Source organism: Sinocyclocheilus grahami, unplaced genomic scaffold (genome assembly GCF_001515645.1).
Source record: "Sinocyclocheilus grahami isolate Dianchi unplaced genomic scaffold, SAMN03320097.WGS_v1.1 scaffold733.1, whole genome shotgun sequence".
NCBI classification, from domain to species: domain Eukaryota; kingdom Metazoa; phylum Chordata; class Actinopteri; order Cypriniformes; family Cyprinidae; genus Sinocyclocheilus; species Sinocyclocheilus grahami.
Window position 1 is genome coordinate 57208 of NW_015505912.1, and position 17103 is coordinate 74310.

Genomic DNA, 17103 nt, shown 5'->3' on the forward strand with positions numbered 1-17103 from the left:
TATATATATATATAAAACAACCAACCACTAAAATGTTACTATGTGACTACTATAATCCCAAAGATTTAACTGAAGGTTAGAATAACACACACACACACACACACACACACACACACACACACATGCACGCACACACACACACACACACACACACACACACACACACACACAGGAAGTATTGTCAAGCCTCATCTTGACCTTTGGCTTCTCTCCTCGTTTAATCTGATTGGTCTACGATGACCTTGTTGATGTATTCCCTCCCCCAGCATAAGCAGAACTGTTATGTTTCTGATTAAATCAATCAATCAAAGGATGTCTCTGCCCAGTTCCTCACCCGTCAGCCCTGCTCATCCGTACAGTGTGCTGATGATAGCAGCCATTATGACAGATTGCAGGTCAAACTCCTCTGGCAACGGCTGCATCTCATTAATCGATCACACTCTAGGAGGAACGTGATTAAATGTGATGGTTGCAGCTCACGGGCCATGACTTACACAAGAGATCATGAGTGCGCATGTTTGTTTGGGTTTCATATTTTGACACAGATTTGCACCAGAGGGGCGGCAGAACCTTGATCCTCACCTTTCACCTCCTGTGCAAAAATCAGATAATTAGTTTATCTGGCAAAAGCTATTTAACCGCCTGAGGTAATGATTTTCAGTTTGCTCATGTTTGTTAATAGGTAATGCTAATTTATGAAACAAAGAGCTTCAGCTCTGAAATGTGTTTGGATGAGCAAAGTCATTGTTAAATAGCTGATCTTACATAATTTAATTTCTACATTAACATGCCAAGTCTATCAGCTATCAGCTAAAGTTATGCTTATTAACTAATTTTTTTGGCAGAATTTGTCATACATGATGATCATTTGTCATACTATTTCAGACTTAAATATTTTTGCCTGATGGACAATAAAAGTGGTGAAAAAAAATCCCATATATTTGAAAGAGGGACCCAAGCGATAGCTAAAGACTGAATTATCAACCACCCTAACAGCCTAGCAATAATATAAAAAAATAATAATATACTGTAGAAAATATGTTTTAAAAAGTTATTATCATGTAATAAGCATTTAATGAACATAATATGACACGTGACTTGTGCTATGCAATTAATATTGTCATTTTACTGTGTGTTGTGCCGAACACCTTTTAGCCATCATTTTATTCATGATATAGTATTTTAGTCATCATATATTTATAAATTATACATAATGTATTATTTATCAACCCTGTAGAAATCCTGTCATGTGCAATAATAGAAAAATCTTGTTTGCATCATTTGAGGCTTTTATGGCTCATATAGTATGAAATAGGAGAATATGGAGCTCATACTCAAGGAGAGAGAGAGGGAAAAAAACAACTTTTTATTAAGAGGCCTCAACTGAGCAAAAATATGCAATTTGGTGCGGATACTGATATTTATATGGCCAAAAAGTATAATTAATTTCTGATAGGTTTTAATGTAAATCAATGAGATCTTTATAACAGCTTAGCAGACTACTTACATAAAATGCATACAAATATCAATTGTTATTCTATATCTACCAATAATATAAATCAGTAAGATCAAATTTAAATGATCATGATCAAAGCTCTAACATACTCACATTTTAACGTTATTTTTTCCAAAAAAATTATGTATGGATAATCCAGTGAACGGTCCACTTCAGTGTTTAGCTTGAAAAATCACTAACAATATATTAAATTATTCTTTCCTATAAAAACCAGTAAATTTTTTATTTAGAGGTCTTAGAAATGTGTGTATCAGATATGAGACAGTATGCTTTATAGAGTTAAAGATAGAGTTAGATTCAAGAATGACTCTTCAAAGATAAAATAAGAAAGTAGGTTGGAACTCATGGTTTGTTTTATGTGTGTGTGTGTGTGTGTGTGTGTGTGTGTCTGGGGGGGGCTACATAATACATACATAGAAGTACATAACACATACATAGTTCGTTAACATACATAGTAACATAATAGGCTATAAACAGTACTAATGGTATTAGTTAGATGTCTGATATGTTAACCTATGTATTTTTATGCTATGATTCTCCCACAATTCTGAAACCAAACAAAATATGTAATATGAGTTTCTGACTAAATGTTTTATTTAATGTTATTAATGAGTCCATTTATAAATGTCTAAAATGTTATAAATGAGTGTATTTAAAAATATTTATTAATTTAAAGGAATTCATTATGTAGCTAAAAAATCATTTGAAAAAGACTAGTTTAGTCCAGAGTTTTTGAAGGAATCACTTGAATGATTCAGACATCAAATACATTTAACAGTCACTGTTTGACACCTACTGGCATAATGTAACATATACAATCTATATTATCATTAGTTCCAAAGGTTAACTGCTCGTTTTGATCGAGGCTGCCGCAACATCAGAGTCTATATCCAGATTAAATACTTTTCTCCAAATACTTTCGCTATTATTTAATGTTTGCAACATAGAAATGTAGCCTACTGTGTAAGTAGACTGTTTGTGTAGACTGTTTCAAACATAAAGCTTAGGCTACATGATGAGCGCTGGCTGCGCGAAAGCAGGTTTAAATATTCCGTTGTTTTCAAAGGTTTGATAGACATAGCGGAATCACCGTTATTTAGGAATAAGATCGTGTGTGTTTTAATCGAGATTGCGATCTTTTAATGATTAAACGTGCATACATACAGTATGAGCCTATAGCCTATGTTTTGTTTTTTTTGTAGCCCATGTCATATTTGTACCAGACCTCAAAAGTAACCCGGGCCCAGGCCCTTCCGCGACCCATGCATCTCAGGACAATTCACTGAAAACGAGTGAATCAGAGAAAATGAGAGAGAAGAATGACCTCATTTCAGCAGTATATAAAATATAGTGTATGTGCGTGTTAGACATGATGGATCACACAGTTGGGAGGGGGAGCGCTATGCTGTCTTAACAGGAGATTGCATGACCTGAATAACAGATGAATGCGTGTGATTTTGCCTCTATATGAATGCGTTTGTGATAAGATCATACAGTTGAGAGGTTTGCCCTCGCTTATGAAACGAGAGTGTCTGATGACAACATGCAAGACACTACTTAAGGCCTGTCAGGACAAACTTCCTGTCCTCATGTAAAACGCTTTTTACCACGGTACTCTTGCTGCATGAGTGATTAGAACACTGCATGCGGATGGAATTTCTCTCTCTTTCTCTCTTTTCTTCTGTCCAAATCTGTGCACTTCTCTCTGTCTTCCTTTTCCTAATTCTCTATGCTTCTCTTTATTTTTTAATCAGAAATAATTGTGGAGGGCCTGTAGCATGGTTGTGCCCCATTCAGGATTGTTTGGTGAATGTCTTCAAATTTGATGGTGTTTTTTAAGTTAGCTACAATATAAGTGCAATTTCAATATTAGATTTCATTATTTCTGTACGCGTACAAATGTTATCAAACAGACAAGATATGTTAATCCCAACCATTGTTCTTGAGCTGGTTGTGTAATTTATTTTCTTGTATTGAACAGAAATTACTTGACAAAATTTTATGTTTACATTATTTCTCAATGATTCTAAATTCTTATTAACTGTCTTCCCATACTGTCAAAGTTTGTGACAGATTTTTGTTACTAAAATAGTAATAAATGAATAAATAAATAAATTCAAATGATAGAAAACTACTTCACTCACAATATCTTTTTTTGTTGTTGTTGTTGAGCTGATTATATAACTTGAATTACAAAAATAACTTAAAAAAGTGAAAATACATGTTTATATTATGTGCCTCCTGTTATATTTTATATATTTATAGTTATATTTTCCATTTTAATTTTATTTTTAGTAAAATTTTAGTAATTTTGTTATGTTATACGTTTCTGTTTTTTATTGTTTACATAGTTTTTATTCAGTTTTTTTTCAGTTTTAGTTAAACTAAATGAAATTGAAAGCTGTTACCTTGAAAACTAGCTGAAATAAAATTTGAAGTTACAGTGTATATATATATAATTTCAAGTAACATGAAGGTTTTTTTTTTGTTTGTTTTAGTTTTAGATTTAGATTTAGTTAATTATAATAACCTTGCCTGTGATGCCTTAAAATGCTGTCTATAAAGGGGCAGTTTAGTAGGTTTTGGAACAGAGCATCTGGAGAGAGAGCGAGACAGAACAAAAGAATAAAAAAAGCAGAAGACTGCAAACGAATGAGTGAGAAGTAAATTAAAAATAATGGAGAAAGTATGTGAGAGATAAAGCAGAGAGATGTGCCAGCGGTTTATTGCCTCTAACTGCATTTCTGTGTGTCTCTATCTGTATTGTATTGTGCAGAGAGGGTGACGGCTAAGATGCAAATCGCTTTTTCGCTGCAAACAATATTGCATTTCTGCGAGCTTCATCCATCCTAGAGAGAGTGGCGGAAAGGGAGATGGATGGAGTGCTGAACTTTAATCAGGAGGAAGCCTGGAGCAATGGAGACTTGCTTTGGTCTGTGGATTTTTTTCTGTGTAGGATACAGAATAATCAATCACATGCACACATACACTTACTCATCATGTGACCACGACTGACACTACGATGACAATCCATCTCTTTCCCATCAGCCTTGTTGATGTCCAACTCCCCCACAAGTCCCAAAATCACATCTCACACACACACACAGTGCAAAAGACAGATGAGGAAAAACAGAATGAGAAAATAATCCTGTCTATGAGGACTTAAAACCCAAAGGACTCTCAAATTGACTAAACACGGCTGTTCTTGTCCACCCTTTTCCATAACAAACACACACACACACTCGCACACCAGCCAATCAAATTCTCTTTAAGTTCCAGCAAACTTTTCTTTTAACACATCTCATCCAGCTGGAAACAGTCGGATCATCCAAACACGTGATTTTTTAAGCCCCACCTTTTTTTGTCCACTTTCCCTCAAGACAAGACTTCGACTACAACCTCCAAACAGCTTGATGCATCCAACATAAAATGCTTTCCAGTCACAAAAGATACATTTATTCAGCACCTATGAGAACCAAGTCAGCTGACCAATATTAATAACTTACCCTTTTCGCTATGTTAAATATTTAGTATTTATAAAATAGTTATATAGTTGTAGTTAGTTATAGTTATAGTATATGGTTATAGTTATGGCTAGTTACATAACTTTCATTGGAAAGTTTGCAGGAGCATGTCCCACCCAGCCTCGTAATATTGTGATATTGATCAATTTTAAAGAGCAGGCCATATGGTATTTTAAAGTGTCCTAATATTGTGTTGGAGTCCCCTACAACAGGTTTAAATGCATCTAACTTCAGAAAACATTGTAATTTTCTCAGAATATACATTTAATATTAGAATCATTTTTCATTGATTTCAAAACGATTTGTTTGAAGCGGTTCAGAGCTTAAGGTCTGTAAACTCCACCCTTCCATAAGCCTACTCTGCTCTGATTGGTCAGCTGGCCAAGTCTGTTGTGATTGGTCTTTCCGTATACAATGCGTGTCAGAAACAAAACTCCCATTACCATAATTAATGTTTTGCTCTGGAGGGTTACTTGTAAACAAAGATGCAATAAGGTTAAAATTGCATCGGTATTACCTTATCAATTAGAGCCCGAGTCCGAGGATGCAGTCGCTCAACTGGAAACTCAATCGCAAGCACGACTTGAGCAAGATGTTTCTCAGTGGTAAGTTTAAACTATGTATGTGGTATTTTATGTGACGTGAAAGCACTTTTATTGCATTCATTATTATTATTATTTACTTATTTGAGGTGCACGTGTGGGAACTATGTTAGAATGCCCAGTGAGGTTGAGAAACTGAGCGTCTTCTCGACATGATGTAAACACTCTAACTAGCGGAAGTGTTTGTGGGCAGGTCAGAGTATTCGTATTTCGTGGACAGGCACGGATTATGCAAACGTGTTACCTTGTGACGTATATAGTAACAGGCAGAAGATTCAAAACTATAATGACTCGCTATGGCGGTCCAGAGTTGACTCTTTCTTTTGAGAGACAGTATCTGTATTTATCATGCACTTTTTTGATTAACAACTTTGCAGACTGTTCACATTGATGGATAGCTACGTTACAAATTGCAAAAAAAAAATTTGAACCCATATGACCTGCTCTTTAACAAATGGTAATTCTGGTTTGACCAATCGGCATGGAGACCGTTGTTATATCAAACCAATTATATAATAAAGCAATAAATAAATAAAGAAATAAAAAACATTTTAACCATAGTGCAAAATTGGTAAATTAGTACATTTTGACATTTGCATCACATAACCAGTTCAATATGTATGGCTTTTCAAATGTAGTAAACTTGCTCGGCAGCGTACATGGTACAATGCTTCACTTGCAATGCGGAGCGCTCTGGGGTACCAGTCCCATGAAACATGAGTCACAATAAAGGAGCTCAAACAAGGTTTTTTCAAATCTATCAGTTAGGTTTAATGTAGGGTTTTAGTATAGGTGGTGTGTTATTTTCAAAAGCGATGAAGCATTAAATTTTTAAAGCCACTCACCGTACATTTCATTTACAAACTGCCACAATATGTGCAAGAACCAATGTAATAAAACTTTGGCAGATTCACGCTCATCTGTTTTCGGATAAACTGAACACACTTTTAGCCCGACTCACTGGACATTTGTGTTGTGAAATGTGTAACCGCGTAATACAATTTAGCCAGAGTTGCAAAATGGAATAGATTTGTATCATGGTTAAGGGTTTTTTGTTTGTTTGTTTGCTTGCTTTAAACCCTTATTTCTTTATACCCTTATAATCCCCTATTGCTTTATTAAAAGTTAATCTAATACAGAAAACACACACTAAAAGAACACTGCACTAATGACAGAGTGAAATATTCAACCTGATGTCACTTACATAAAAACTGAATTAGACTAAAAAAAAGAGGTGATGCTGTGTTGGTGAGAGCCTCAGCTCTGCGGCGCTCTCTTTCACATTTGCACAAAACTTTCATTAGCGTGGATGGCAGGGTGCGAGAGCAGCCATATCTGTTCCATTAGCATCGCTCACCATAAATCAGACTAATCTCTCCTCGAGGGTGCACGCTAATGACACTGCAACTGCCATCACCACCGCTACCCTTAACTCACACGCACCGGCATCTGTCATTATTGGAGTAACCAATAATGACACCCCGCACCAAACCAGATGAGCCAGATGATTGGTCAAGGGATAAACAGGCTGCTGCATACAAGCCACGCCCACCCAAAGAGGAAAAAACTAATTTCTATGTCTTCTTGAGCTGCAGAATGAAAAAAAATGGGAATGGTTCACACAAAACTGAAAATTCTGTCATCATTTACTATATTACTGTTTTTATTTACTATTTAATATTATCACTTTAAACTTGATTTCTTCAATGGAACACAAAAGATGTTAAGCAGAATGTCCATGTTGCTTTTTTCCAAAAACAATCTTATTCAAACTTCCAAATAGTCAAATTTGGTATGTGCTGTTTGGTTAAAAATTTGAAGCCTTTGACATATCAAGTTTGATTATGCATATATGCAAACGACATTTGAGACAGGACATATAATCAGTGGATGACTACACATATTTGGGTCTCCTACTCATGCAAAGCTTCAGAAGTCTTGGAATATAGCTCATAAATTTAACAATGCAAGACGTAGTTACCTTTTTTGGTGAGTATTTCTTTTGTTCGCACACATCTGTTCAGTAACACATCATTTTTGTGGTTATTTAAACGTCAAAATCTAAATTGTTTAGTATATATAGTTTTCAAAAGCCCCTGAACCTTCCGTTCTGACATCCTTTGGGGGCTTCAATCCTTAAAGACTCTGTAAGAAAACATTGCATTGTGTTGTGTAAAGAAAACGGTAACAATTGATTTGAAGGTTACAAAGTTACGTTACTTTTACCGTTCGGTTACACTTTACTTGAAGGGGTGTGCATAAGACTGACATGACACCTTCATAATCATGACATGACACCTTCATAATCATGACATGACACATGTCATGAATATGAAGGTTTTTTTTATGCATGTTTATGACAACTGTCATTAAGTGTCATTCGCTCAGTTATGTAATTTTTAATGCAAAGATGACATTGTTTGAGATGTCTTTGTTATGGGCTATGGTTGGGGTAAGGGTAGGGGTAGGGTTAGGTTAGGGTTAGGTCAAATAATGTAATATTTGCATTAAAAATGACATAACTGAGCGAATGACACTTAATGACAGTTGTCATAAACATGCATAAAACCTCCTTCATATTCATGACATGTGTCATGTCATGATTATGAAGATGTCATGCCAGTCTTATGCACACCCCTTCAAGTAAAGTGTTACCTTACGTTCTATAGTAATAAGTAAAAGTATGAGCAGCACAATTTCTCATGAAGCTCTGTGCTGGAGCTTGTATTGTTTTCAGAGAATCATGTGATCAACAAAAAACGAAGCCTTATTTCTTTCCAGTCATGTGAATGCTTTACTTTGCGTGTCGTAATGTTTGAATCCAGGCCACTGCTCTATGGGTTTAAGAAAGTTCAAGTCAGTTTATTAACATTTAAATATTACATTATTATTATTATGCCATATAAAAAGTATAAAAACCATAAAATAATTTAACCACCATTTACTTGCCACACTTTAATATGTATTATTTGATCAGAAAACTTAACATTTAGCATCGTCAAGCTTTTATTTGTGCTTAAAGGGTTAGTGCACACAAAAATAAAAATTCTGTCATTTATTACTCACCCTCATGTCATTCCAAACCTGTAAGACCTCCGTTCATCTTCGGAACACAAATTAAGATATTTTTGATGCATTCTGACAGCTCTCTGACCCTCCCATAGACATCAAGGGTACTACTACGATCAACGTCCAGAAACGTAGCAAGGAGATCAGTAAAATAATCCATGTGATATCAGGGGTTCAACCGTAATAATACGAAGCTACGAGAATACTTTTTGTGCGCAAAAAAAAACAAACGACTTTATTCAACAATTCGTCTCCTCCACGTCACCCTAGCGCCATTTTGGAGAGTATCCACTGAACGCATACAGTGTATGCTGTTCTGTGTCAGCCGCACCACACGGATATGTTTTCTATGTTGTTGGGCTACGTTGTTCTCTGTGTGGTGCGGCGGAAACAGAACAACATACGCTGTTTCAAACATCAATCACGTGGTATTGTCATTTCGATACAAGCATCGGCACAGTGTGTGATACAATAGTGCTTTGAAAACTGCGTCGGAGCATCGGAGCCTCGGTATCAATCGTCCCATCACTACATGTACCTAATTAATATTATTCAATACTAATTTGTGTAATCCCACTGTAACAGCATCACCATAAAATAAAGTGTAACCTAGAAAATACTTTTTGTGCGCAAAAAAAAACAAACGACTTTATTCAACAATTCGTCTCCTCCACGTCACCCTAGCGCCATTTTGGAGAGTATCCACTGAACGCATACAGTGTATGCTGTTCTGTGTCAGCCGCACCACACGGATATGTTTTCTATGTTGTTGGGCTACGTTGTTCTCCGTGTGGTGTGGCGGAAACAGAACAACATACGCTGTTTCAAACATCATCAATCACGTGGTATTGTCATTTCGATACAAGCATCGGCACAGTGTGTGATACAATAGTGCTTTGAAAACTGCGTCGGAGCATCGGAGCCTCGGTATCAATCGTCCCATCACTACATGTACCTAATTAATATTATTCAATACTAATTTGTGTAATCACACTGTAACAGCATCACCATAAAATAAAGTGTAACCTAGAAAATGTCCATAAACCTACTGGAAGAAAATTTATTATTATTATTAATCATTTTTAATGAATTTATTTCTTACAGTGTGTATTTCTTACAGTCCTTTTTTTGAGTTTGACAGTTTGACCGGTCACTATATACTTTCTTTGTATGGAAAAGGGCTCCTTGAAGATTCTTAAAAATATGAACTGGAAGCTTGGAACGTGAGTTTGAGTAAATTATGACAGAGTTTACATTTTTGGGTGAGCACATACACAACCTCACATTACAAACAAAACTAACCCCCATAAGCTGACACAAACCCATGAAAAGCACAACAGGAAACATCTTTCTCTCTCAAGCACACAGGGCACTGATATTACTCATGATGGATAGCTCAATAGTGCCCAGCACTGGGTAATGTGGCTGTGTTTTGATTGGGTGCAGAGTGGGCGCGTGATTAGCTTTTAGGATTTATGATTATGGCTTATCAAACAATACACACAGCGTGACTCTACTACACACATGTGGTATCATGGGTAATCAAACAGCATGGCTTGTCCATTGGGAAATACACACAGCATTGCGCACAAACGCTCCTAGCATGGGTCAACTGTATTTGAGTGAGGCACACAACACTCGCAATACTGGATCATATAACAAAATTAAGCAATTCTAAAACCTCTCCAATAAGCAAATGATTCACAATTGCACCAGTATCACAGAACACAATGTTAAGGGTGTATAAAGGACTTGTAATAGACTGACATATAGTATTTTTTCTCAAAATGTTTTGTCTGATTTGTCTGATTGGCCAATTAACAGATGATTCCCTTCTCTATAAAATCTCACAAGAGTTTTGCAGAACAACATGTATGTACACAATTACACTGTGCATGATTCATTTTTACATAGTAGCTAAAGACATGAAATATAAAGTGGAACCGTAATTGGTAACAGAATACAACCCTCCACACTTTGCTTATGCATTCCAGTTCACTCATCACATTGGAAATAGAAAGTGCAGCATATTGTGGGATACAGTATCTCATACAGAGTGCTCTGTTGTACAGGTCAACTGCACATTTTGCTGTGTGTATTAAGTCCTTTGGGAATTCTATGCATACTGGAAAACTAGCAAACTGAGAACAGTATTTATACTGCATACTGCAAAAATAGTATGAGTATATTGTAGTAAGATATTATCTTACAGCAAGCAGAGATGAGTATTCACTAAGGTCTTGTCTGCATGGCCCTATGCTTATGTTTAAAACTTTCCGTAATAAAAATTACTGCTATAAAACTATAGATATGACCAGGGCCATTTTAAAGATTGGCTTGGAGTGTTTTGCTGATATTTTTTGGGATAACATATCAAAAGAGTGCTAGCATGAGTGTGCATTGTGCCTAATACAGCAGAGCCATTATCCTCCATTCAGCGACAAGGGAAAGCTAAAGTCAACAATGAAAGTCATTTTACTTCTATATTTTCCAAATGCAACATTATATTCAATCAGAAATTGGTTGTATTTAGCAAGGGAAACAAAATTAACCTGAACTGTAATTTGCAAACCATTTTTCTTTTGTAATCTGACATATTTCTGAGTGAAATAGGTAACACCCAAAGTTAATTCTTGATTTTATCCTTTGGGAATGAATTGGATTGTGAAAAGTGGGCAAGAGAAAAGGGGAGTCATTTCAGAGACGGCAGGTTCTTAAATTTTGATAAAAGACTATGAAGACTATCATTTTTATATACTGTACATGTGGAATGGTAAAAAGGGTACATTTTAATTTATCATATACTTTAAGACCATTAAGCGATTTATGACAACTCTAAAACTAATTTTTTTTCATGAGGAGTAAGACATTACAATGCAGTCTCATGCTTAGGGGAGGCATATCTTTATCAAAGACTGGAGACAGAATTGCAGCACTTATACCAACTGCAACATTATTTCTATCTTGCTTAGTAATACCATGTTAAGATACCACTGCTTTAATTGCTGCTAGAGGTGTTAACTCTGGTGAATGAATGTTAACACATTATTTCTTATTTTATAGTGGTGCTTCCTGATGCTCACATCACTACTATTGTTAGTAAGGTTGTATCATAATGTACAATACTGAAATAAGATTGTCAAGTACTATACTGCATTAATTTGAATTAATAATAGAAATAATAGAGCAATACAGGGATAATGTAACATTATAGGCCAAGCCAGAGATTAACATCCTGGGTCTCTTGACAAAAAATCCAATTGCATTTATCCGTTGACTTTTTGATTCCTGCAGAAAATTAGCTCTGTGACCAACAAAAGTTTATAATTCTTACATATACTCTGCTTGTGAGTAATATTGTGTTCATACCTGATTCATTGTGTTTATCTTGTGAGGGGTCAATTATACAGATCACATATGGTTGTTGCTAGAAGAGAAAAAAGAGAAAGCATGTTATACATGTGTTTTTGGTTTTTATAGTTTCCATTCAGAAAGAAATATAATTATATCTTTTTAAATTCTTAGTTGTTTCTTTCAGGATTAAGTGGAGACCTTTGCTTGAGTCTTCTGACTCTCACATGTTTCTCCCGAGGAAAAAAAAAGATGCAAGTAATCTCATGCCTCCTGGCCGATAAGGAGAAGAAATGTTCTTTAAAATAATGCTTAAAATTTATTCTGTACTAAAAAGTGTAGATTAAAATAGTTCAACCTAATCTACCAATTAAATTTATACGCAAATGTGTTTTTATGTTAATTAGAATATTGAGTTATTAGCTTAGCAACATGTTAAATCAATTATCTTGTGAGGGGTCAATTCTACAGATCACATATGGTTGTTGCTAGAAGAGAAAAAAGAGAAAGCATGTTATACATGTGTTTTTGGTTTTTATAGTTTCCATTCAGAAAGAAATATAATTATATCTTTTTAAATTCTCAGTTGTTTCTTTCAGGATTAAGTGGAGACCTTTGCTTGAGTCTTCTGACTCTCACATGTTTCTCCCGAGGAAAAAAAAAGATGCAAGTAATCTCATGCCTCCTGGCCGATAAGGAGAAGAAATGTTCTTTAAAATAATGCTTAAAATTTATTCTGTACTAAAAAGTGTAGATTAAAATAGTTCAACCTAATCTACCAATTAAATTTATACGCAAATGTGTTTTTATGTTAATTAGAATATTGAGTTATTAGCTTAGCAACATGTTAAATCAAAATTCTATTTTCTGTGTGCTTTGCCTGACAAGCTATTTATATGTGTCACACCCCTGGACTCTTTGTGTTGTGTTTTCCCTCCCCAGGTGTGCTGTGTTCCCTTTAATTAGTCATTCCTTGCAGCTGTGTTTTCCCAATCACCCAGTGTTTAAAAGCCCCAGTCCTTTCAGTTAGTGTTTGTCGGTCCTCAAACGTCATTCCTTGTGTTCCAGTGTCTCCTACGTTCCCCGTGTGATCATTAAAGACTGTGAATTGGAGTTATCGCCGTGTTTCCTCGCTCCTTTCATCCCGAGAATTGTGACAGAAGGACCGACCAAAACAGTAACTTCCATGTTTTCCCCTCCGTTTGTTTTCCTTTTTTTTCTCAGTGTTTTTCTTTCCGTTATGTCCCCATGGATCCCTTCACTCGCCCCGAATTCCTCCTCCTCCTGCTGGAGCAGGGAGACAAAGCTCTCGAGGACCATACCAAACTGTTCCTGTTGGTCGCGAACATCGCCAGCTATCGGGACGACGCGCTCTTTCTATGATGCAAGCCTGAATGCCGAGTGCAGAGCGTTGTCGTCCGACGATGGTCCTCGGGTGGAATTCGCCGCCTTCGTAGAGTGGACTCTGGTGGGGAGGGCTCCTGATCCCCAGTTCAGCCCGGGGAGGGCTCCTGATCCCCAGTTCCGCGCAGGAAGGGCTTCAGCCCCCAAATCCAGCTCAGAGCGCCCTCCAGTGCCTGCTCCTAGAAAGCGCCCTCCAGTGGCCGCTCCTCGAAAATGCCCGCCCAGCTGGCAGCCCCTCTGCTCGCCCTCAGCCCACCATCATTGCTGTGCGAGCCCAGCGGGACTGACATCCTCCAGCATCACCGTGGTTGGAGTCTCCCTCACCTCTGCCTCCAGCCTCCTCGGCCCGGACTCCGCCTCGGCCCGTCGACCCAGTGGCTCCACCTCGGCTCCTAGTTCCCTCGCCTCCACCATCACCCATCGATTCATCAGCTCCCTCGTCCCTCCGGCTCCGCCTTGGTTGGGCGTCGACTCGCCATCACCTCTGGACTCCACTCCTCTGGCTGCGCCTCGTCGCTCTGTCCCACTAGCTCTGTTGGGCACCTTCATCCTGCCAGCTTCGCCTTGGTCCTCAGTCGCTCCGGCTCCGCCGCGGATCTCCGCCTACACCTTGGTCGCCAGAGCCCTCGGCTCCACCCTGGCCCCCCAGATCCTCGGCATCCCCCTGGCTTGTTGGCTCTCCGTCTCCGCCTCTGGCTCCTACACCCCCTGCTCAGTCACCATTGGTCGGCCCCCTGGAGTCGGTGGCCATTCCTCCTCCATGGCTTAGCTCTGTTGGGCACCTTCATCCTGCCAGCTTCGCCTTGGTCCTCAGTCGCTCCGGCTCCGCCGCGGATCTCCGCCTACACCTTGGTCGCCAGAGCCCTCGGCTCCACCCTGGCCCCCCAGATCCTCGGCATCCCCCTGGCTTGTTGGCTCTCCGTCTCCGCCTCTGGCTCCTACACCCCCTGCTCAGTCACCATTGGTCGGCCCCCTGGAGTCGGTGGCCATTCCTCCTCCATGGCTGTTATGGCTGTGGCCTGGGTCCTGCTGTGCTCTTCCTGCTCCGGGTCCCTCCTGTCTCCTCCCTGGACTCTGTCTGCCAGCCCCCTCCCGGCGTCCGTCCTCCTCCCTAGTTCCCACTCACTCCCCTCCCCATGTTGTTTCTACGGTGCGAAGACGCAACTTCCGGGAGGGGGGAGTGATGTCACGCCCCTGGACTCTTTGTGTTGTGTTTTCCCTCCCCAGGTGTGCCGTGTTCCCTTTAATTAATCAGGTGCAAGAAATGTGTTTTCCCAATCACCCAGTGTTTAAAAGCCCCAGTCCTTTCAGTTAGTGTTTGTCGGTCCTCAAACGTCATTCCTTGTGTCTCCTACGTTCCCCGTGTGATCATTAAAGACTGTGAATTGAAGTTATCTCAGTGTTTCCTCGTTCCTCGCTCCTTGTCTCCTGAGAATTGTGACAATATGTTACAGGAGGTTACTTCCTATTCGTTCACTCTAAAAAAATTCTGGGTTATTTTTATTTTTTTATCTAAATGCTGGGTTCAGCCTGTTGGCTCATTTTATTAGTTTTTTTTTTTTTTTTTACATTTTTACCCAGGTGCTGGGTAGTTTTTTTTTTTTTGGTTTTTCTGCACTCTAAAAATGCTGGGTTATTTTTTTTTTTTAACCCAAATGCTGGGTTCAGCTCGTTGGGTCAGCTTGCTTGGAACGCTAGCATTCACTGGATCTACACTCAAAGCGATCCTCCAGTCAAACGAATGTAAGACCAGGACTGAAACACAGTGACTTCGCTGTTATATGTAACAAAGTTTCTGTGCGCTCCACTTACTACAATAGGAGCGTTATTGATCTAGTGCGCTATTGTTGCAGCTGTGGTCATGCTATGCTTTTGATGGGTTGAAACTTAAAAGTTTGACAGACAAGATGGCACGAGGTAAAGCTGTTTTTGATGTAACTTTTCAAACATGAATACAACCAGCTGGAACAGCCTACTGATAGTAGTTTTCTTCCCACAGATTCCCATTGGCTGTTCTTGCTGTTTCTGTCATGTCCTAAAACCTTTATTAAATGTTTTTGAAAATTTTGTGATTGTAAAAGACTGTCTTAACATTGAATAAAAATAAAAAAACACCGTTTTATATGAACTGTTCTTGTCCTATATGGGCCATTCTATAGGATTGGTCCAAACTGCTGTCCCACAACCAAAAAACACATTTAAAAAGCATTAAGTATTAAAATCTTAGATGTTTACTAAGATCCTTCTATAACCAGCTGGAACAGCCTACTGATAGTAGTTTTCTTCCCACAGATTCCCATTGGCTGTTCTTGCTGTTTCTGTCATGTCCTAAAACCTTTATTAAATGTTTTTGAAAATTTTGTGATTGTAAAAGACTGTCTTAACATTGAATAAAAATAAAAAAACACCATTGTATATGAACTGTTCTTGTCCTATATGGGCCATTCTATAGGATTGGTCCAAACTGCTGTCCCACAACCAAAAAACACATTTAAAAAGCATTAAGTATTAAAATCTTAGATGTTTACTAAGATCCTTCTATTGAAACCCACAATAATATTTAAAATATTAGTAAGCTTAATATATATAAAATCATCATGTATTGGGTATCGGCTGTCCCGAACCCTAACCCCTAAATTTCAACTCATGAAAATTATATTGAAATAAATATATATATATTTTTTCCATTTTTGTTTTTAAAAATATATTTTTGATTATTTTAAAAAGTGAAGTTCAAAAAAATATTTATTTTATATTTTATTTGTAATCATGAAACTTTATGTAAAAAATAAGTGTCCCGCATTTTCATGTCACTACCGAAACAGTGTATGTTTTAGTCCGTTGGATGAGACTGAAGTTGACTACACCCCTACATTTATGATCAGGAAATATTTGTGTGTCCCTCTCTCTCATAGCTACAGGGTGAGTAGATAGACCCCATCATTTTGAGGTAAATGTGCTCAAAAGTCTGAAAAATCTGTGTAAGTCTAAGGAACGTCACTACCGAACACATTTTTTCTGCAATTAAGCACACTTTTTTTGAGAGTTTTTCCATATTTAATTTTTATGTGTGTACAACTGTTCAGAACTGTGTTAGCTAACCATGTGCTGATTAGCATCTTTGAGATAGGTTCAAAAGTATCTAAAATTGTCACTACCGAAATATTTGGTCGAGTTTCGGTAGTGACATCTTTGATTTTTGTGTGTTATCCCAGACAATTGTCACTACCGAAACATGTCATCATTGTTTCGATAGTGACAAAAGGGAACACATAATCCTCATGTTTGGGGGAAATAAACTAAATTTTAGTACAGTTATGCAAAGTTTTTGTATTTTAGTATGTTTTAGTAGTATTTTAGTATGCAAGTTAAATTCGGTAATGTAATGTGGTCGCTACCAACGCATTACTGTCACTACCGAAAATGTGCAGTCACTACCGAAACATGGGATGTTTTGTCAAAAATAAAGTATACTGAATTATCAACTAAGATGTTATTATAGTTTTTGGTTCAATATATATTCAAACTAATGAATCCTTTACTTTGAAATCAGTATGATCAGCTTTTTACCTTTTACAAAGAAATATTGGATTCAAAATACAACAAATCTCATAAATTACACTTGAAATATTGTTAA

The 17103-nt window shown here is 37.6% G+C and overlaps 1 long non-coding RNA gene across 1 annotated transcript in view; it reads right to left on the reverse strand.

Moving 5' to 3' along the window:
* The window catches only part of LOC107560548 (uncharacterized), a 100067-nt gene that overhangs the window by 26759 nt on the left and 56205 nt on the right, over positions 1–17103 (reverse strand). The window contains exon 2 of the long non-coding RNA XR_001605742.1: positions 12081–12138. This is a non-coding gene — a long non-coding RNA (uncharacterized lncRNA). The remainder of the gene's footprint in view (positions 1–12080; positions 12139–17103) is intronic.